This window comes from Euprymna scolopes, chromosome 10 (genome assembly GCF_053919585.1).
Source record: "Euprymna scolopes isolate OS-2025 chromosome 10, ASM5391958v1, whole genome shotgun sequence".
In the NCBI taxonomy this organism is placed as follows: domain Eukaryota; kingdom Metazoa; phylum Mollusca; class Cephalopoda; order Sepiida; family Sepiolidae; genus Euprymna; species Euprymna scolopes.
This window is the reverse complement of record NC_136491.1, coordinates 53,796,733-53,820,583: the sequence shown is the minus strand read 5'-3', so window position 1 is coordinate 53,820,583 and position 23,851 is coordinate 53,796,733. Positions and strand designations below refer to the sequence as shown.

The 23,851-nt window shown below is 31.4% G+C and overlaps 1 protein-coding gene and 1 pseudogene across 1 annotated transcript in view; both read left to right on the top strand.

Moving 5' to 3' along the window:
- LOC145285994 (uncharacterized) overlaps positions 1 to 23,851 on the top strand; it is a 1,089,650-nt gene that overhangs the window by 142,812 nt on the left and 922,987 nt on the right. The gene's annotated exons all lie outside the window — the stretch shown is intronic.
- Positions 5,773 to 5,888, top strand: LOC145286708 (U2 spliceosomal RNA; annotated as a pseudogene).

Here is a 23,851-nt window from a genome sequence, read left to right as displayed (position 1 = left end):
TATATATATATATATATATATATATATATCTTAAAGACAAGTAGAGATATACGAAAGAGAAATGATAGGCGAACAAGTAAAAGAAAGCATAAATGACAGTGAGGGGGGAATCACGCTTATTAGATTCATAGAGATTGTAGCGGATTACGTTGCGTATTCGATCGTTTAATGAAATAGAGATTCTATCTGTTGCCGATTATCTTTAAGTGGTTTTCCTTGTTTGCGGCGTAACATATTGAAAGACTACTTTACATACCTAAACGGAAACGTCCCCTAATATTTCAGTTGACATTGTATATTTAATAGCAACTGATATACGCATTCAAATTTTTTTTCTGAAAAATGATCTAATCTTTTTAATGGGTTTATCATTTCGCACTGTTTCACTCGTGTGCTATGTTCATCTAAAACACCTTGTGATAATTTATCTAGTCGATATTTCATTTGACACATTATTAGCGACACACTACGTGTCATCAGACACGTATATTTGAATGCTGTGTGGTAGGAAATGATTAAAGCTGTCTTTCGTCAATCTCCCGCCCTGATCGTGAAATCGAGATGACAAAACCGGAAATTACATCTTCTCTTATGCACATCCGAGTCATTCGACTTGCTACCATTACTACGCTGCACATGAGGATAATATCAAAAATAAATATACGCATAAAATCATCTCTCATCTCTCATCTCTCGCTGCGATGTTCTACATTATCAATGCGATTATGTCAATTTTACATACAGATGTATTATTATAATAACACACACTATATATAAAATATACCCACATTCATTACGAATTCATGTAAGATTACTTTGAAAAGTTAAATATATAAAATATTATTAAAGTATGTTACTAGTTGGTCGCTCGGTGTTATCTGGTCATACAATAAGCTTTAACCCAATATGTTAATGTATGCAGATTGCGTATATGCATAGAATTAATCCTCTGTTGATGATTTTATATTATAAATTAAATTCGACGGGGGACTAATTCGCAAAAAAATATAATGTCGTTCATCAAATTCCATTTTTGTTTACGATACCACGTAGCTGATGTTTGGGATTGACGATGAATGTACCAGTAAATCAATACTCATTAATGTTTAGTATTTTTTTTCAAATGCAAAAGAAGAAATGAGTTGCAGTGGTTTTAAAAATATATCTTCTTTTATCGTAAACTTAAATCATTAATGAGAAAAAATAAAAAGTATAACCGGGCTTAAACAAGGGATCAACTGATCTGTAGTCGAATAATTTGCCAACGAGCTATATCTCATAATGTCAGTTACTCTTTTTTAAAAAAGAAATTATTTGATGAGATTATAATTTTCCTTGTTGGTGTAACAGAACACTGGCATATATATAAATAATTTCTTTATGTGAAATTTGCGAAAAATAGGATAAGCCGTTTCAGAATCTATGAGAAAGGGACTGTTTAAACACACACAAAGTGATTTTATATAATTATAGAAAGATAAATAAACAAATAGTTATATATATATATATATGTATATACATGTACATATATACATACCAACCCACACACATATATATATGTATACACACACACACACACACACACATATATATATATATATATATATATATATATATATATATATATATATATATATATATAATTAGCAATGTGTATCCTGTTTCACGCTTAGACTTAAATACTTGAAAAATCGTAACATTTAGTACTTGAAGTAAGAAAAGCCTATACAAATTTGTGTACCCATTTTTTAAACAATATATCTATATGCCGAAGTCTTTATAAAACAAATTCTAATATATTTTTTTGGCTAGAATGATAATGTGGTGTATAATATTTTCTGCGTATAATTTTAAATTACTGTTATATTTTAATACAACCGCTCAAATCTTAACCTAATATTTGATAGTGTTTATAATTGTCTGGTAAAGTAAATATTATCATTTTCATAGCACAAATCCTAATTTAGTGTATAATGTCTAAGGTATCCTGACTTATGTGTAACTTACATATTTAGGTTTTTTTTTAAATTTTATCCCGGCAATTAGAATAAAGCTTTATTCAAAAGACCACATTATTCTCAGTAAAACTAGTAGTCTGGCTGGTCTTTAATTTTGAGTAGGTGCTTCTTAAATAAATGATCTTTTAAAAATATATATTTTAGCAGTGTATACATGATGTTTACGTTTTTGCATCTGTGGATTTGTTTCATTCAGTGTATACATACATGCATACATACACACACACACACACACACACACACACACACACACATATATATATATATATATATATATATATATATAACAATAAACAAGTATTGTCAGCTCTTTTTATTGAGCACTATCTAACAACCTCGTTGAATTCATTAGTCCATTACTTTTGAATATAAAAAAAACCCGAGTATATATATATATATATATATATATATATATATATATATATATATATATATATATATATATATATATATATAAAGAAGTGTATTATGCATATATATATATGGATATATATATATGTACTTGTGTAAATAGGATGTGTATTTATATATAAATTTCACATATAATAATTCTCCTCATTTACCCCTAATTCTGCATTGTTTACTCTCTTTAAAACGATGACGATTATTATAAAATATATACTTTTTTAAGTTTTCCTTATTATTTTCCGGTACTAATAGAATGAAGGTATCCATCCACATGTTTACGGAAAAAAGAAATCTGTAAATTAAAGGAGAAACTATTGCTAATTTTTTAGGATAATTATTCATTTATTTATTTATTTTTTAATATTGTCAGCGTATTGTTATGATCATTTAACTATGGAGAATGTGCACTTACTCAATAGTGAGCATAGTCTTACATCCTTACCATTAACCAGGATTTTTTAATAAAGAGTAAGGTTTATCATATAATATATATATATATATATATATATATATATATATATATATATATATATATATATATATATATATATACTAGCATTTCAGCTCGGCGTTGCCCGGGTGTTTGGAGGTGTATGCTGAGCAAAAAAAAAAAAAAAGAAGAGTAAATTTCTTTTTTAATTTGACCCCTATTATGACTCCTTTAAATTTATAGTTTCGGGCTCAAATCACTTTATTAAAATAGATCCAGGTTAAAGGAACCTATATCTAAAATTTTAAGTGTCTAGACCTAAATTTGTCGGAGGAGTTGGGTAGAGTTCTTAAAGGTCAAATCGTTGAAATTTGACCCCTTAACAGCCAAATTTCTGGCTGACACCCGTCACATCGATTTTCCCAAATCTCAGTACCCGGTATTTCAAATTTCGAGTCTATAGACTAAAAATTGACAGATTTATTGCATAGGGAAATGTACACAGACAGACACACAGACAGACAGATAGACAGACACGTTCATTTTTATAGATATATACATATAGATATATATGCATATATACAGAGAGAGTAAGAGAGAGAGAGAGGGAGAGAGAATATAAAAAATGTGAATAAAGACTTTGCAATTTATAATTTACTATATCATACCGTGTGTAAACAAGGCATATCCTATCAAACTGTTACAGCATAGATTTTCAAAAATCATCACTTTTTTATCAAAAAAAGAAAACAAATAAAATAACAAATTACTAGTTTGAAAATAAGGAAAATGTACAACGAGAACGTATATTACTATTTCTTTCAAGGAAAACGACCAGTGATTTATTGTATTTCAGTTGTTAAAATATCCACGTAATGTTTCGATTTGCATACTAAGATAACTTTATACTCTTGCATAATTTGATCCGATTTCTCTGGATTTCCCATCAATCATGGATCGGGCGCGACCGACAATCATTGGATTAAGCCGACTGTTGCTCAAACGTGGAAACGCTTAATCACCGTTTTGTTTCTGTTCTTTTGTTGACTTCAAAAAATATGTTTTTTTGTTATTTTGTGGGGGTTTGTAGGTAGTATGTTTACTGTTTATTTATTTTTTTTTTACTTCAATAGCTGAACCGTCGATCAGTCAACCCTTCTTCCCACAATCAACAACTATTTTCTGCCGTGGACCACTGTCGTATCCGAGTGTTGGAAGGTTTCTTACAAAGCTGAAGGATAAGGTTTCCACCAATTTGCCTCCAAATCATTTTTTGCATTTTGTAAACCCGGTGCTGATTGCAACAACGAACCACGTCGAGAGAATGTGGAAGGAAGCAAACCAGCGAAACAAGCAAGAATGTTGTATCAACTGGGATCCTCTAGTTACATATATACATTGGTGTGGAGACAAAAAATTGGAAACAGGCCGTTGGTCTTCGTCATGAATCACATTTCTGAAATCTACCCTGTTGGGACGGAGTCTCCTTCAAATTCTTCCCTTTTGCCATTGATGGCTGTTCAACAGTCGACTAAAGTGAAAATTCCTAAGGAAATATTCGCTTCTCTAGAAAGTTCTTCCACCGACCATGAAAGATTGCAAAAATAATTTTTCTGGAAAAAGAAAAAAAAAATACTGTTTTTTTCATGTAACTATTTACGATTTTAGTAAAAACATATCAACTTTTCTAAAACAAAAATCAAAAAATTCTGTTGACCGTAAAAAATACTGAACAAAGTCTGGAACAAAACAGTACTTACATTAAACAATTTGCGGTTAAAAATAAAACATTCATCTTTTCTTGAAAAACAAACTGGCCGATAAATAAATGCAAAATAGAAAAAACAAACTTTTAAGAAATTTAAAAAAAAAAAAAACATATATATTAAGTCACTTTTCGGTATGTTTTTTTTTTTCTTTGGTATATTTCTCTTTTTTTCCGGTTTGTTTATTTGGAAATTAGTCTGCGTTTGTTACTGCGCTCGGCTTAATCCGATTAATGCCGGTCGCGACCGATTCATGATTGGTGAGAAATACCGAGAATCCGGGTCAAATTCTGCAAAAGTAATGAAAGCTTTTAAACATAACTTAGTTATAGATATATACATATTAATAAATTAATCTTCGCTTCTATATAAATAAAACAGTACATGTATGTGTTTGTGTAAATATTATGCAGGTAAACTCTAAAAATTCTAGAAACATAACATTGAAATTCCCAGGGAATAATATCCCTGCACCAAGGATGGATTATAGCGAGTAATATCTTTATTTTCATACATGAATAACGCATACAAACATCGGCTATTTTACATGTAAAATATAGCCGGCATTTTTGCACTCATGCGCATGCGTACACTTTATACAAAAAAGACAGTATCAGGGGTAGAACGCTACATATTTTGATTATGTCTTCCTATTTAATAAGAAAAGGTGAGATAATACTTAAATTTCACTCGCAGTTTTAAATTTGTAAATACCAAGAAATATATGTATATATAATATATATATATATATATATATATATATATATATATATATATATATATATATATATATATATATATATATTATTCATTTATCGATTAGACACACACATATATTATTTTCACATATAAAAAACATTCACACACTTCCGAATGTCTGCGTTTTTCTTTGTTTTTATAAAAATGAGCGTTCCACACATAAATTAAAATACACGAATACATACCTATATATCTTTTTATTATTATTATTATTATTATTATTATTATTGTTATTGTTATTACTACTACTACTACTACTACTACTACTACTACTACGCTTGTCGCTCCGTCTGTTATCATGCTGTGCATCCCTAAAAAGAAAGTGGAATATTCCAAATATACTTTTTTTAAAAATTGGTGTCGCTGTTGAGGCAAAGCTAATAAAAATGATTTGTCTTTCTTAGCCTTTCGGCTAAGATCAAAGTGTAGTATCTGTTCTTCAGATGCTTTATTTCAATGTCTTCTCTCTCAGTGGAAGAGAAATCCTTTACGACTAAGACAATTTTTCTCCACGTTAAAAAACGACCCTGGTGTCTATATCTGTCCCGTGGGGAGGCATTGTGAATAGGTGCTATTTTTAATGTAACAAAGTTTTAATATTAAAAAAGTAACTGGGAAAAGTTATTTCTGATGTAATTACAAAATGCCCTGGAAATGTTACTTCTGATTAATGATAAAATGCCCTGGATAATGTATGTTCTGATTATTATTTTTTTATTTACTTGCCTCCCCACAAGGGCGGAATTGGACACGAGGTCGGTTAAAAATTTAGGGGGAAACCAGCTCCCCAAATGGGGCACTCTGGTTAATAACAAAAATAAAAATCGTACCAGTAATGAAGTATTTCTCCTTCATTAACCAAGACCAAAGAAGGGGAGATTTAAGTCACTGGAATGCTGAAACTGATACTACACTCAGAAATTCATGTTGAAGCAATGGTTGCCTAATCACTAACCGTGGTAATGTTTTTATGTATTACTTTCGAAAAGCTGCTGAAACAGTTTATGATTTAAACATTAATTTATTTCAAGTATATTTAAGCAGTGGATTACGGGATATGAAGTCAGTCCCGGAAATTACTCAAACCGTTTACGATTTAAACATTATTTTATTTCATGTATATTTTTAACAGTGGGGTGGGGGATATTAAATCAGTCCCTAAAATGGGGGAAACCGTTTACGCATTGCATATTACTTTATTTAATGTATATTTTTAACATTGGGTGGGAAATATGAAGTCGGTTCCGGAAATAGCTGCAACCATTTACGTTTTGGACATTACTTTATTTAATGTATATTTTTAACAGTAGGATGGGAGATAAGAAGTCGGTCCCGGAAATGGCTAAAAAGGTTTACCATTTATACATATATTTAGAAATGGCTTAAACAGTTTATTATTTATACATTAGATTATTTCATGAGTATTTTTAGCAGTGGGTTTCGGATATAAAGTCAGTTCCGGAAATGGCTGAAACAGTTTACTATTTAGACATTATATTTTTCATGTATATTGTTAGCAGTGTGGGTTGGGTATATAAAGTAAGTCCCGGAAATGGCTGAAACAGTTTACGATTAAAACATTACTTTATTTAATGTATATTTCCAACAGTGGGGTGGCGGACATGAAGTTAGTCCCGGGATTGAATGAGATGTGCAAATATATACTATCAGAAAGCGTCGCCCAGTATTGAATGAGATAGGTGGAAAACATATAGTAGCAAAATACCCAGCGTCTTCCAGGATCCAATGAGATAAGTGAACGATATATATTAGCAGAATATGCGGCATCACCCAGGATTGGATAAGATAGGTAAAACATATATATTATGAGAATACCCAAAATTGGATGATTTGTTTGTAATGAAATAATCAGTCCAGGCAATATATCAAAGTTATTATTTAAGTAAGGGGGGCGATATAGTGGTTTAAAGTTATGAAAATTATTGTCGAAATTAGTAACATATCCAAGAATTATGGAAAGTGATGAAATGTGAGTTACTTGAGTGGTGTGTTTGTAATGATATAATAAGCCCAGACAATATATCAACTATATTATATAAGCAGGAGGGAGAGGCGTAATGTGTGTTTTTAATTATAAAAACTATTGTCGGGATTAGTAACATATCAGGATTATGACCAAAGATAAGATGTGAGCTAATCAATTGTGTGGGCATAATAAAATTATAGTAAAGGAAATATATTGAAGTAATTATGTTAGTAACAGATAACGTTTAAATTATGAAAAATAATTGTTGAAATTAGTAACATATCCAAGAATTATGAAAAAGGATAATATGTCATTTAATGCAGTAGTGTGTTAACAATGAAATAATCAGACCAGACAATATAGCAAAGTTATTATTGTAGTAAGTGGGGCGATGATGTGGGTTAAAATGATGAAAAATGATTGTCGATATTAGTAACATATCAAATGACGAAATGTGAGTTAATTGATTGGTGTGTTTGGAATGAAATAATCATCCCGGATAATATATCAAAGTTATTATTTTCGTAGTGGGGGTTGATAATGTGGGTTAAAAATATTAAAAATAATTGTCGAAATGAGTAACATATCCATGAATTAAGAAAAATGATGAACTGTGAGGTAATTGATAGTTGGTTTTTTTTTAATGAAATACTCAGCCCAGATAATATATCAAAGTAATTTTCAGTAAGAGAGGGCGACGAGGATGATTTAGATTATAAAAAAAAAAATATTGTTGAAATTAGTAACATATCCAAGAATTACGAAAAATAACGAAATATGATATAATTGATTGATGTGTTTATAATACAGGAATCAGTCTAGACAATATATCAAAGTTATTATATAATTAAAGGGGAAGGAGATAAGGATGGCTGAAATTATGAAAAATTAATACCGAAATTAGCACTATATCTAAGAATTATTAAAAATGATGAAATGTGAATTAATTGATAGTTGTGTTTGTTATTAAATAATCAGCCGATATAATATATCAAATTTAATATTTTAGTAAAGGGAGGGGCGATAATGTGAGTTTAAATTAGGAAAAATTGTTGTCGAACATAGTAACATATTCAATAGTTATGAAAAATTATAAAATGTGGGTTAATTGACGGGTGTATTTGTAATGAAATAATCAGCCCAGGAAATATATCAAAGTCAGTATTTTAGTAAGGGGACAGTACAGTTTAAATAAAAAAAACTAGAATAATATTATTGTGCGTTCATTCATGTTGAATAGAACGCTCACAGCATGCCCAGCAACAATATATTACATATGAAAAATGCTGCTGTGGAATTTCCACAGGCCCCGCTATTATTATTATTATTATTATTATTATTATTATTATTATTATTATTATTATTATTATTATTTTATTTTTTTTTACCAATAAGATAAACAACTATTAATTACAAAAAAATATTCGGTGTTTTTGCAGTGTATGCACACTATTACATTTCAGGCAGGATTTCAAAATTAACTTACTTTTTTATGGTATTGCACTCGGTTTACTTCGACACTTCCCTTATAGTAGAATAATAATTTTCCGTGAATATGATTTTCATAAAACAAAACAAAAAAAAACAAAAAAAAAAACAAAGCGTATTCACGTTCGAATCCTCAACTGGGCGAAATCTGCCAAAATAGACAGATTGTCGTTTGCCACATATTTCAATCGAACACCGCTACGAGACAAATGAAAGGTTGACACGAAAGCAATCATTCAAAAATAAATAGAAGTATTATTTCCAAATCTTTTTAAACGAAATTAAATAATATTTGATGTTGCTCAAAAAATGAAATTTCATTTTTGAAGTTTCGTTCATCCCCACCCCGCATATCGATACAAGTGCCTATCGGCATTACTTTCTCTTTAAATTATTACACCTGTTTTCTTGAGATAAGTTTCTTTTCTCCTAAATTTACATAGCTTCTTCTGTTTTCTTGAAATAATTTCTCCTTTTTTCATCAAACTGTTAGGTGAAAGTGGAAAATAGTTAACACGCCCCCTCCTTATGTTAAAAATGACTTTCTAAATAATAACGTTATGATTTCAGCATTTATAGTACACTGTACACGTACCAAAATTTGTAAAGACTGGAATTTAAGTGTCCAAATAATCTAGAACCCTCTATAAAATAAAAATAACCAAACCCCCTTAACCACCGTTATATCAATATGGTAACAATATATAAACAATGACATCGGCATTTCAGAAGTTGAAATATACGCAAGCGGAACTTCTTTTAAAAAAATAAACAATACGAAAACAATTAAAAAAAGAAGTAACGCTTTATTTTTTAAACAATAGATAGAGAATTGTATTTTTTACGACCTGACCCAGCGTAGTATACCCCCCCCCCAACCAACCTATGTTAAGAACGGCGTTCGGAATAAACACGCCTGCCTCCCTATGTTAAAAATGACTTTCGAGATTGGTTTGCTTCCGAAAGCCGTTGTTTACATGGGGAGGTTGCGGTGTTTATACTACGCTGGGGCATGTCGTAAAAATTTACCATCATAACTTTTTTGTATTGTTTTATTTTAACCAATTTAACGAAAAGTTTGCAGGTACTTTTGGTACCGCGCTATTTAAAAATATGTTTTTAGGTAAAATTCAAATTTCGCGATATCTTTTTTTTATTAAATCGTTCGATGGAAGCAAAGAATAATTACAAAACATCCTCCACTCCACATATTAAGAATAGCTTTCGAAACAATAACGTTATTATTTCAGCACGGTACATACAAAACATCTATCGAACTTTTGATAATTTTTAACGTTACATTTTTACTCGTTTCACGCCTTAACATTTCCCTTTTAAATGATGACTTTCACTGATTTTCTGGTATGCTGAAAACGAGTATCTTTTATATATTAAATATTTTAATTTTCCGCAAATGAGTAGTTTTTCGAATATTAAACAGTGTAATTTGATCTTAAAAACAGCGGCCATGTTTGTGAATTAGAATACACGTGAAAAATAATAAATTTTAAAATAATTGAAAGAGAATACACCTAAAAAGTATTAAAAGTTACAATAGAATACAGGTGTTCAATATTAATTTGTATCGTTTATAAATACTCACGCGATTTAATAATAATCACGTGATTCAATTTTATAATTAAAAATAAAGCTTTTTACATTCTACCAATTTTAAACAGTTCTATTTATATTGTTTACTTAAACCTAACGGCTTTCATAGTTTAAAATTATTAAAAAGTTCTATTTTATATTGCTGTAAAAAGTTTTCATAGTTTATAATTATGAAAATTTCTATTTTTATTGTTTAATTGTTTTATATGTTCCGATAATTATATGGCTCTATTTATATTAATATTGCTTGTTAAAAAGGTATTCATTGTTTAAAATTATATTTTTAAAAATTGTTTACATCGTATTTGTAGTAACATAACTGATTAATTATAATCTTTTGCAAGTGTTGCTTGAGTTAAAGTATTCTTTTGAAGCCATTGATTGTGGTATTGATGAAGATCAGAAAGAAGAACTTTCTGTAGAATGTGTAAATTCACTACAACCGCCTGGAATGCAACACTATAACCTGATATCGAAGGAAGGAGCCCCAATTATATTATTAAGAAATATTGATCGACCTAAAATGAAAGGGCATAAGGTTATCAATAACATCTTTGAAAACTAACGTTCTGGAAGACATTATAATGACTGGAAATTTTAAGAGTGTTAATTCCTCGAATTCCCCTTATTCCTTATGGCATGCCATTTAAGTTCAAGCGTTTACAATTCCTAATAAATATTAGTTTTGCCATATCTATAACTAAAGTTCAAGTATAAAGCCTAAAAATTGTTAAACTTAATCTTCAGACACATTGCTTTTCTCATGGCCAGTTGCATGTTGCTTGCTCACGCATGGAAAGTCCCGAAAACCTCTACATTTACACACCTGTTACAGGTCACATCAAAAATGTTGTTTATGTAGAGTCTCTTCAAAATTAATGCTACAGGTTCATTTACCAGTTTTTAGATATGAACTGCCTGAAACTGAATTTTAATAATTTCATTAACAGAATAGATTAATAATTCCATTTTATATATATTGTACATTAAATAGTTAAAACAAAAATAGATTTAATTTTTTTCAGACTTACACTATGATATAAAATAATTGCCATTTTTACATCATATTTAGAAAGAAGGACTAGAGACAAAATATTAAACTATAAAAATGATTAAGTCAACTGGCGAGACCTCTATAAAATAAAACGCACTATTTCTCCCACCACACGGGGTGTGTACAAAAAGAAGCCTTTATGAATTTATGTTTTGTTTAATCTATTTTATTATAATATATGAGGACAAAATCTTAAAATGTATCATATTACACCTGGCAACGCTGGATACTTCAGCTTCTCATATAATAAATATAAATTATTTATCTACCGAAATATCTTTTATTCTTAATAATTTATGTAACTTAAATAGAAATTAATCTCAAAAACTAAAGTATTTTCAGTGTATTAAAATATTTTCAAAATACTTGTTTCGTGTTTCTGTCCATGCAATAAACGGAAATGATGTAATACCTAGTATACTCAGTGCATATCACTTTAAAACGGACTTACATCATTCGTAAACATCTATGGTGATGACACTTCCATCTATGTAAGCACATCTAAGACAGTAAACGACCAAGTTCTCTCAGATTCTCTCTCTTCTGATCTTGAGCACGTGGTACAATGGGCAAAGGAGTGGCTGGTTACTTTTAATGCCTCTAAAACCAAGCTTTTATCTTTGCATCATATGGCATCAATTGAAATGGATGGCTCTCGTCTTGGGTAGGCCTCAAGTTTTGACAAGCTTCTGGGCTTGATCTTTACTCCTGGTCTGAAATGGAACACGTACATCAAATCTGTTGCCAAGGCCGCTGGAAAAATGTTGGGATCCTTCTATTGATCCAGTAGATATCTTACTGCTTATGCAATTCTCTATCTATATAAAAGCCATGTACGTCCAAGGATGGAGTACTGTTACCACATCTGGGCAGGAGCTGCAAGAGAGGACTGTTCTTTCCTTGATAGATTTCAAAATAGACTTCGTAGCCTCGTAGAAGATGTCCTTTTCTGTTCCCTATAACCTCTATCTCAAAGAAGAGATGTTGCGAGTTTCTCTCTACTTTTTCTTTATTTTCATGGCAAGTGCTCGCTGAGCTGCAATCTATCCCCCCTCGCCAAACTTTCACAAGAAACACGCGTCTAGCAGAAAACACTATCAATAGTCCCCAGTCTTTATATGTGCCTAAACGTAAACGTAGATCCCATGATCAAGTTTATTTCTTAGAATTGCACGTCTGTGGAATTGCCTTCCATTTTACTCCTTTCCAGCTGACTAAATATGATTGTCTTCAAGTCAAACGTAAACAAGTTCTTTATGAGCCGTTCCTCTTAACTTAACAAATTTATTGAATTTCCATTACTAACGATTGACTACTGTATACTCTTAACCCTTATCCTCGAGTCGGATCTTGGCCTTGATAAGTGGTTATGCCGATGTAAAGAAAAGGAAATAATTTTGAATGACAGAGTCTTATATCAAGAAAACGAATATTACGCCCGCAACCCGATTAAGATATATTTTAATAACCCCAAATATTTAATTCATTAAAAAAATGCATAGGCATCAGGACTCAAAGATTAATGAAGAAGGAACTGGGACAAATTTAGTTTTAAGTGACACTCTTCTTTCAGAAGTTAGATATTCAGTCATTGACTGCACATTGTAATTCGGTTATGCTTTAATAGCCAGAACTGATTCCTTACATTGCGACAGTATCTTTTACGTATGTGAATACGGATATTGTTTGTGGGAAGTTGAGACGAAAGAGACAACGCCTTCGAGAAAATGAATAAGAAAGAATGGTTTACACCCTCCTCCGACTGTTACAAATAATCTCTCATACCCATTTGATGCGTACAGTTTTATAAAAATTTTAATCATGCAGTAGTTCGCTGCTAATACGTCTCTTCATCGGATTAATTTCTTTGTATGTGTCTGATAAAGCTTGCACAGTTCATCAGATAACTGGCGAGCGTAGATAATTATATTAAATATTTTCCATACAATAAATAAATACATTACACCGTTTCGTCTATTGCCTTCTGTTACTGTTAATCATATTCTCAGTAGGTATTTCGACGATATTAGAATCATGAAATCGAAAAAGCGCCACTATTTCCCATAAGTCTATCTTTAAGTATATGTATATACATTTTATTCGTATGAACCATTACTTACATTTTCATACTGTCTTGCCCTTTTCAAAATATAGTGTAACGTATAATCGTCACTTCTGTGCCGATTATTCATTATGCTATATTACGTCGTTGCCAAAACTTGGAGTTTAAACTAGATGAAATATATCCTATAATGTTACTTATGTCTTCAAATGTGTAGGAGGCCAATCGAAAATAAGGGTGATAGAGTGTACAGTAGTCAATGGATGATATTGTAGTAATCGTTGTTAATAGAATTTGGTAAATTGGATTACTTAAGGAGGCGGTTCCTCAAGAATTTGTTTATGTTGGATTTGAAGACAATCAAGTTGTCGTCAGCTAAGGAGCAGGCAAATGGAGGAGAGTTCCATAGGCGTGCAGTTCTAAGAAAGAATATTTGTTCCTGGAATGTACGTTTTGATTGAGACGCAGATAAAGAGTAGGGGCAGTGGTTTCATGAAAGATTGAAGAGGTTGGACCAGAGATTGAAATCCAGACGAGCACTTGCATGGAAATAACGATGAAACAAAGACAGACTCGCAACGTCTCTTCTGTGCAAAAGAGCTTGCAGGGGAGAGAAAAGGTCACCCCCCCACTAAGCTACGACGTCTATTTGGAGTCTGTCAAGGCAGGATTAGCTGCATTAAAAATGCCAGCTATTATGGCGGAAAAATAGACAAAGCCTGAAGATCGCACGTAATTAAATATATAAAACTATATTTTTAAAGTGTTAAATACATTAGAAAGTTACAGGTTTAAATCTATTCTTATCTGCTCATTGTCTGGTATGCATATATTTAAAACAAGCAGTTGTACAAATTGTTCCGAAGAACATATAAGGGGCGTGCAATAAGTAATGCGACTGAGTCACTTGCATTTGTCTGATCTAGCTGAAATTTTGCATGTGCAATGATTTATGTTTCTACGGGTTCTGTGGCAAATTACAGCTCTGAACTAATTGTGGTTTTTGTATTACAGGTGTTTTTACTTTTTAAATGTCGAGCAGTTATCCGGTTTTTCTATTTGAAAAGATGCACACCACGGGAAACTTTTGATGAAATGAAAGAAACTGATGGTATAATGCCCCATCATATGACCTTGTAAAACGCAGGCATTGTGAATTAAAACATGGCCGGAAGTCTGTGGAAACAGCTCCCAAACCTGGTCGCCCCCCTTCTGCCATTGATGAGGACACTGCTCGTCAAGTTGAGGCTGCCATTTTAGAAGATCAGCGCATTACTATTAACCAAATAGCCCAATATGTCAAGATTAGTACAGGGTATGTGCAAACTATCATTCATGAACATTTGCATATGCATAAGGTGTGTGCCAGATTTATTCCCAGGTTGCTGGCATAATTCCAGATGCGAGAACGCGTCGAGTGCTCGAGGATGAATTTGGAGATGTACCAAGAAGATGAGTCAAAGTTTTTCAAAGGCCTGATTACACAGGGTGAAACCTGTCAAAGCCCAGCCAATGCAGTTGAAGCAATTGAACTCACCACCTCCAAAGAAAGCAAGGGTGCCGCCCTCCGCTGGCACCGTCATGCTCACAGTCTTCTGGGACCAGGACGGAGTAGTGATGCCAGATTTCCTGGCAAAAGGTACCACAGTTACAGGAGCTTATTATGCTTCACTTTTGAGGAAATTAAGAGAAGCTATCAAAATCAAGAGGTGGGGCAAGATCAGCAAAGGTACCCTCCTCCTGCCGGACAACGCTCCGGTACACAACTTGTATGTAGCCAGATCAGAAGCTCGGGCGTGTGGTTATGAAATCCTCCCTCATCCTTCTTACTCTACTGACCTTTCACCCTATGACTTTCACCTTTTCCCAACCATGAAGTTGTTTTAGAAAGGAAAGCTTTTCCCAGATGATGCAGCTTTGATTTCTGAAGTCACATCGTGGTTGGAGGACCAACCTGGGGTGTTCTACAAAAACGGTTTCTAGAGCTGCATCAAACGATAAGAGAAATGCATAACTCTGGGTGGTTCCTATGTAGAGAAAGACTAATAACTGTGCCAAATTTCTTTGCTCTACTACTATGGGAAGTGGGTCAGGGGCGTTACTTATTGCACGCCCCTCGTACATCCTAGCAGTTCTTTTTTGTGGTAAATTTCCTTGCAATTAATATAAAATGCGTCCTAAAAATATAGAACACTTCTAATCGAAATCAATGTATTTTAATTTAACTCCCTAATGAATATCCTGGAATAAACATATTTCGAGCAGTTTGTCATATGCACTAACTTGAATACTTGCTCAGTACGAGATGGTAAATTACAAAACATTTACTACGAATTATTAGATAGAAAACAAGATATACGTAAATCACATCACGTAAATATACAAAACCTTTATATATTTTATACAAATGCTGAAGACAAATATCTGGTTATCTGAGGGCAATGGTACATCAATTTAACGCTTCACCCATTATTATGACACACATGTAGCTAAATCTATACACTGCAATTGCTGAGTCATGAATGAACGATATACTAACGTTGTTCGAACTTCTATCACCAGTTACTGACAGAAATGAATTCAATTATAGTTAATTTACACATAAATATATGATTGTTCAATAACATCATTCTATTTGTTATGGAAGCATTATTAAAATAACAGAGATGGATGACTTGTGCGGAGATATAAACTATTTTTCTTATATGAGTAATTTGCCAAAATTGTAGCCTGTAAAGCACACTTCTATTTGGCGAGGTTGAAGTGTATGTATGGTCTTAACTTTGTAAGAAAGCCACTGATACGTATGTAAATGACCAAGACGTGCCACAAGCCTTACATAACATCAGGATCAAAGTAACAGAAGGAAAAACAGCTGAAAGGTAAACAAAAACACAAAAAACACACATGTCGACGCAGAATGAGAAAAAAAGCTCGGGCCAACACAGCAGGATTTTTTAACAACATAGTGGTCGGCAGAAACATGTAAACAAGGTGCAGGACTCATTTATTCTCCGGCCGACCGTATATTGTGGAAAAAATAGCAGACTAAACAACTGTATATTGTGGAATAATGCCGTAAAAACTGTGTATTTTGGAATAAATTGCAGACAAAACAAAAGGATCAAAAACTGTGTATTGACTCCGAGTGGAAAAGTTCGAAGGATACCATATTGTTTCTCACTTGCAAAATACGTGCCAGGCGGTTTGATGTTGAAACGGTAATAAAGGCATTTTCTTTAAAATGTAATAGAAATCGTTCCAAGTCCATTCCTTTATTTCTTTGTAAAGCCATACATACAAAGTGCGGAAAAATATTGGGGACCGTTGGAAAAAACTGTACTATGTTGCGCATACTTGCATATTTCTGGACACTAAACAATATATATATATATATATATATATATATATATATATATATATATATATATATATGTAAATAATATTATTAAACTGTAGAATAAATTGTAATTTTGAGTAAGGATTATATCGGTAGCAGTCTGTGAGACAGCTGATATTTGCTCAATGTTCATTCTAACTTGGTTGTAATTTAAAACATTTTGTTTAGGTATCATCTTTTCATGTTATTGTTTTAATAATTTTTATGTTTTAGTAATGCAATGCCGTGTATTTCTGATGAAATACTAACTTTAATTAATCAATAACGGTGGATTCTTCGCTATGATTTTCTTACAGACTAAAATAATTTTCAATACTTTATAAAAGTCTAAATGAATTATTCTAGAAGTATGGGAATTACAGCAAAATTATATATATATATGAATATAAATATGTATATATATATATATATATATATATATAGAGAGAGAGAGAGAGAGAGAGAGAGAAAATGAAAAGGAACAAACCGTATTATGTGTTCATCAACGTTTCGTCTTTATTTCGAGACTTCCTCTGAATGAAATAAAGACGAAACGTTGATGAACACATAATACGATTTGTTTCTTTTTATTTTCTCTATGTTGTCGGAATAATATTTCCCTTCCTTTCATCATATATATATATATATGCATATATATGCATATATATATGCGTATATATGTATATATGTATATGTATATATATATATATATATATATATATATATATATATATATATATATATATAATGTCAGGTCATGTCATATGCTACTGGTACCATGTAACCCAGTACTATCTATCTCATAATCGGATCACTGGCGACTAAACTGGTTCCCCCACCAGACTTGTTTGGTGAGGAGGGTGGCTAGTTTCCCTGAAGGATTAAAAGCAAGACCTTCCAAAGGGCGAATAATCCCTTTTTTTTTGGATTAACAGCCAACTAGCACCGTGTGTGTTTGTTTGTATGTATGTGTGTGTTGGGGTGGAGATGGATCCCGTTAGCCGTGTTGAAGCTGGTCTGCTGTTTAACTTGTTGATGGCTAAATTGCTCTTGCTTGTTGCTGTATCTCGACATTTTGAACCGAGAGAAAGACTTAGCTGTCGTACAAAGCTAGGCTTTTGTATCATCATCTTTCTATAGGTACTCCCTCAGTTATGTGTCTATTAAAATGGTCCTGTGGCGATGGAAGTCATTTTGGGGCTCATGGACTTTAAGTGTCTGAGGGAGTTGCACTTGTCTGACAAGGCGTTGCAATAATCAATATGTATTATATTGTTGCTAATGCAAATACTTAAGAAACATCCATTGTTTTGATTATTATTTATGATTTACCGACGTAAAACACTATTTTTGATCGCTAATATTTTAAATAATACTTAAAAGCATGTCATAAACAAGGTGTTATCCCTAAAACATTAATTATTTTGTTAAGGTGATTTTTAAGCACTTTGATATAAGAATGTTTAAATAGCACATTCGTTAGAAGGTAAAATGTGATCTCAAGGATTTCATGTTTATTTCTAGTCATACGATACTATTTATGTGATGAGAATTTGTCATTTATTAATAATTCAGTATTGTTTTATTTGAAAACCTCTAAATACATGTGATATTCGATAAAATTAGATACATTAATTTATTAAATTTTAAAAAATTCTGTAAATAATTTAAAAACAGACTGAAAGAAAAGTGTCACTAACAGACAAACCAACTTTTCCTTTTATATGAAATTAAGTTTAATTCTATATTGTATTGGGTGGGGAGGACAATTCTTACGGGATTTTACATTTTGATTTCAAATTATATATATTAGAATATATTTTCGTTATAATCCATTGACTTTATATATATATATATTAGTTTTTTACTATCTAATCGTTTAAATTACTATCGTTTTAAAACAATTATACCCTTTTTTTAGACCGTTGAATACAACTTTATTTAAGTTTTACAATATAACATCCATTAAAGAAAAATTAACACACATTAATCCCTACAACTACAATATTTTTACGGATGTTTTATACATTAATCTTTTTTCCATTTTCCATTTCAGTCGTAACTGATATGAACTTGACCTGTTCGCTCATCTCTCTCTCTCTCTCTCTCTCTCTCTCTCTCTCTCTCTCTCTATATATATATATATATATATATATATATATATACATATATTTGGAAGTCGTACTCCTGCTATATATATATATATATATATATATATATATATATGTATATATGTATATATATATATGTATGTATATATATGTATATATATATATATATATATATATATATATATACATATATTTGGAAGTCATACTCCTGCTATATATTTATTTGATTAACATGTACAAACGCACACCAGTAACTAAATTAAATTCCATATTTCAGACGGACGTCGACATATTTCCTTTCAGCGTGATTTCCATATATAGTATTTGTTTCAAGAAAACATAAATTCAAGAAATAACTTTATTTGCCTTTAAAACTAAATGAAATAAAGTTTATTTGTTTCTACGAGAGTTCTTTCAACTTAAAGTCATGAATGGGGTTTTACGTTTGATTTTCATTGACAAAAATAGATGTCGTTTTTGCTTCTGAAAACCATTGTGTGTTACTTTTATGAAAGTTGCAAGCAATTAGGACATTCATCTTAAGTAGTAGTATTAAAGTCTCCGTCTGCCCGGGTATATATATATATATATATATATATATATATATATATATATATATATATATATATATATATATATATATATATATATATATATATATATATATACAGAGGGATATGAGGAGAGTGAGGCAGACAGAAAGATAGATAGATAGATAGATAGATAGATAGATAATAGATAGATCTATTGGCAGGTAGGTACTAGCCGAGGACGCTCTCGTAAAATAATCGTAGAAAACTTGAATATGGTATTTTCATTTATACAGATTTCGTATATCTAATAATAGAGTTATTTTTCCATTGATTATTTGATCTGATAAGTTACTCAATATATAGTCCTAATTGTAAAAAACAAGTTACTTGTTGCCCTCTGTCAGAATCGACCAGGGAATCAAAATGTGAAAGCAACAAAATGGATACAGACAGAATTTTATATATGAGGTTTATTTCCTAATTTGCTATTTACTAATAATTCAGTATTTTCTATATAAAAAAAAAACTTCTAAATAGTGTGATATTCAGTAAAAATAAGAAAAAAATAATTTATTGTATTTTAAAGAATTCTGCTAATAATTTCAAATAAGTAAAAAAGTGGAATTGACAGACAGCATTTCTGTTTATATAATATATAGTTCAATTCTTTATTCTATGAAGTTGTGAAGAAAGTTCTTACGGGATTTTATTTTGTATTTTAAATGATGTATTGTCAAATAAGTTTTCTTTATAATATTTTTACTTTATATATTATTTTAAATATCCTGTTACGCCCCGTCTAATTTTTAAAATTATAATCATTTAAAACAATTATATCTTCCTCCTAGAATGTTTTATACAAAAAGCAAATTTGCACAAATTTCTTATTTAATTAAAGCTAGACCTAAAAGCTGATGAAACAGCTTACAATATCAACGAAGCGTTTCGCCCAGTAACAACTACTAATCTCACAGCACAATGGTTGCTTAAGTAATTTTGTGGCAGTGACGAGAGTTTTGAAGATGACCAGCGTAGTGACCCGCCATGTAATTCTGACAACAATCAATTAATATACGTATTCAAAATCAATCCAGGAACAACTGTTCATGAACTTGCTTCTGCATTAGACGTCACGTATACAACGATATGTAACCACTTGAGAGACATTGGAAAGGCACGGAACTTCAGCAATGTTTCTCTCGCGAATTGACGCGTCATATTCTCGTCTTTTACGCAAAAACAACAGATCATTTCCCGAACGGGGTGTTACTTGCAATGAAAAGTGTGGTATTTACGCCAAGCAGTGACGCTCAGCTTAGTGATTAGACGTCGGCGAACATGCACGCATATTTCCGGAATCAAAGTGTCATCAAAACAAGGTCAATCTGACTGTATGTGGTCGGCAACCGGCTTTATCCATTACAGCTTTTTCAATGCAAGTGGAACTGTTACAGCGGAAAAGTAATGTCACCAAATTTATGATATGCTTCAGAAACTTCGATAAAACACCCAGCATTAATCAATAGTAAATCTCGAATTCTCATCCACGGCAATGCCCGACCGACCGTTGCTGAACCGATCCTACAGAAGTTGAACTAATTGGGCTACGAAACTCTACCTCAACAGTTATACTCTCTTATCCCCTACTGACTACTACTTTTTCTAATCATCTCAACAACATTTTTAGTAAAATATTCTTAAAAAGTCCAAGCCATATCAAAAACGCCTACATCGACTTCTTGGCCAACATATCGCAAGGTTTTTATGTTATTCACATGAATGCACTTGTTTTGTGTAACTAAAACTGTGTTGATTTTAATGTTATTTATTACGATGAAAACATTTTTGTTTGAGCATACATATATTCATCTGAATTTAAAAGTTAAACACCGTAATAACTTTATTAGCAACCTGATATTTGCACGTGTATATGCATATATAAGCAGACTGCGCTTAATGTAAGTATTACTATTTATATTATGCATATAGTATAAAGTGTATGTCTATCGTATTGACAGCTAGTCGATTCCCTCCTTCGCGAACTTTGCCCTTAAAATATGTCAATACTTTTATTGTCAATGTAACAAAAGGGAACGTATAGAAAAGTGTAAATCGATCCATGTAACTGTTTTCGGGTATTTTTATTGGAGAATATAATTTCTATGGATGTAAAAGCTACAACAAAGCAATAGAGTCAATTCCACCAGGGCATTCTTTAAAATAGCGCGGATTTTACTTCTGTATAAATTTAACTAAATAGGAAATGGGAATGTCTCATGGAACTAATTAATGAATTGTCCTAAGAAAACAGTAAATCACGAGTGCTTTAACTACATGAAAAATCTAGAAGAAATGTATTTCAATGCTTATAAAAATTTTGTTGAAATGACTATGAAAACTGGATTGTTTGAAAAATGTTTGATTACGTATTTGTCAATTATTTATATTCTGTATTCGTATAATTCTGGAAAAATATATTTTAGGTTGGTTTCTCCATGTTCGACTTTGAGCGCGTGATTTCAATTGATTAATGTTCGTAAACATATGCGTGTTTATTTACTCAGTCGTTCTTTTTAATAACTACATATTTTAATAAATAGAAAGTATGTAAACTATGTAAAAAAAGGAAGCAGAACAAATAATATACCACTGCCGACGCTGACTAAGTACAAATCGTCTATACGTATACTAGAATACAGTTGATTTTATCTTCTCAAGTCACAAGTAACAGGACTACAATCAGTGATACCGCACATAATTTCAGTATGTGATAATTCTTGCCAGAAATTAATCAACGTTCGATTAAAATATCAATCAGTTTCAATCAATTTGAAAATTTCCCTACAGTAATTTAAACCAAATTTAATCTTTTAAAACAGTAATTATGAGAGAAGGTATATTTTTCTAAGCATTAAATTCTAATATCAATCCCCGATTAATTACCGATACTATATTTTATTTAATCCAATCACTAGAAAAAAAGCGCCATCGTTTAATTTGCTCATCACGTAATAGAGCCTTTTCTGAATTATTGTATTCCCAGGGAAATAAGCACGGACCCTCAACTTTATTTTTTTCTTGTAATTTGTTTTGGCTGCTCCATATATTTTCCAAAATACGTAATTGCAATTTAAAAACATGATCTTTCATCTAGCAATTAATAATACAGATAAAAATAAATCGTCAATGATTTTTTTGAAAGTGCAACAGAATGTACATTAGATAAAATAAATCCAAGATAATGTTTTGATTCAAGTTAAATTAAATTTTTATACTTTACTTTGTAAAATTTATAAAAGTGCACTTTGATGATAAATACATTTCAAATTGAATCTTGTACCTTTATTTTTAAAGCCTATAGTAAAACCATTTTTTTGAACAATTTTCATGCCTTGGATAAAATGCTTTTCTAATGTTTCTATGTATGTATGTTTGCATGTCTGCCTAAAACTTTCGACTGAGGCGACGGATTCGCACAAGATTAGTATCGTTTTCAAGCTCGATCCTTCAGACAGCAAATACCAAAGATTTGGCTTAGGTCATTCATTTCTTCACGTTAAACTGGGCGCTTTTCTAAAGTGAAGGGCCGCTTTCTTCGCCGATATTTTCGAAAGGCATCCCCTCTTTTCGATTGTCTAGCCTTAATTTCAACCTATATCACTTCTGGTTTTGCAGTGGTCGTAACAGCAAAGACGTCAGGTCTTTTCGCGTCCTTTTCCTCTCTTGCGGTACGGGTTCGAGCCTGCCTTCCTACTACCATTTTTTTTTGTTGATTAAGACAAATCTCCATACGCATGGGCAACGGCGGCCACACATGTGAGTTTGTAATATATTCTAAGTATGATTTCTTTAAGCTTTACTATTTAAATTTTATATGCCAGTGAGTAAAGTTTGGTTTCATCTGTAGGTAAATTTATTTATTTATTATTATTATTTGCAGCAAAGTTGAGTATCTGTTCTGAGGGTACACCAACCGTTCTGTCCTCGTTTAGTGGAGTAGAAACCCTTGTTGAATTGTTTTTTTCTTATTAAATAAACACTTTAATATAAGTTAAACTCCTAACAACCTAGCAAGCTAGGTAGAAAATCGATTTTGCTTCTTTTAAAACAACAGTAAATAAGTATTACTATTTAAAACATATTAAGCGGTCTGTTTTTGAAATGAATAAACGCTTTAACTAAGTCGAACCACTTACAACTAAGCCAGACAACGAAGGCTTATAAATGGATTTTCCTTTTTTAAAA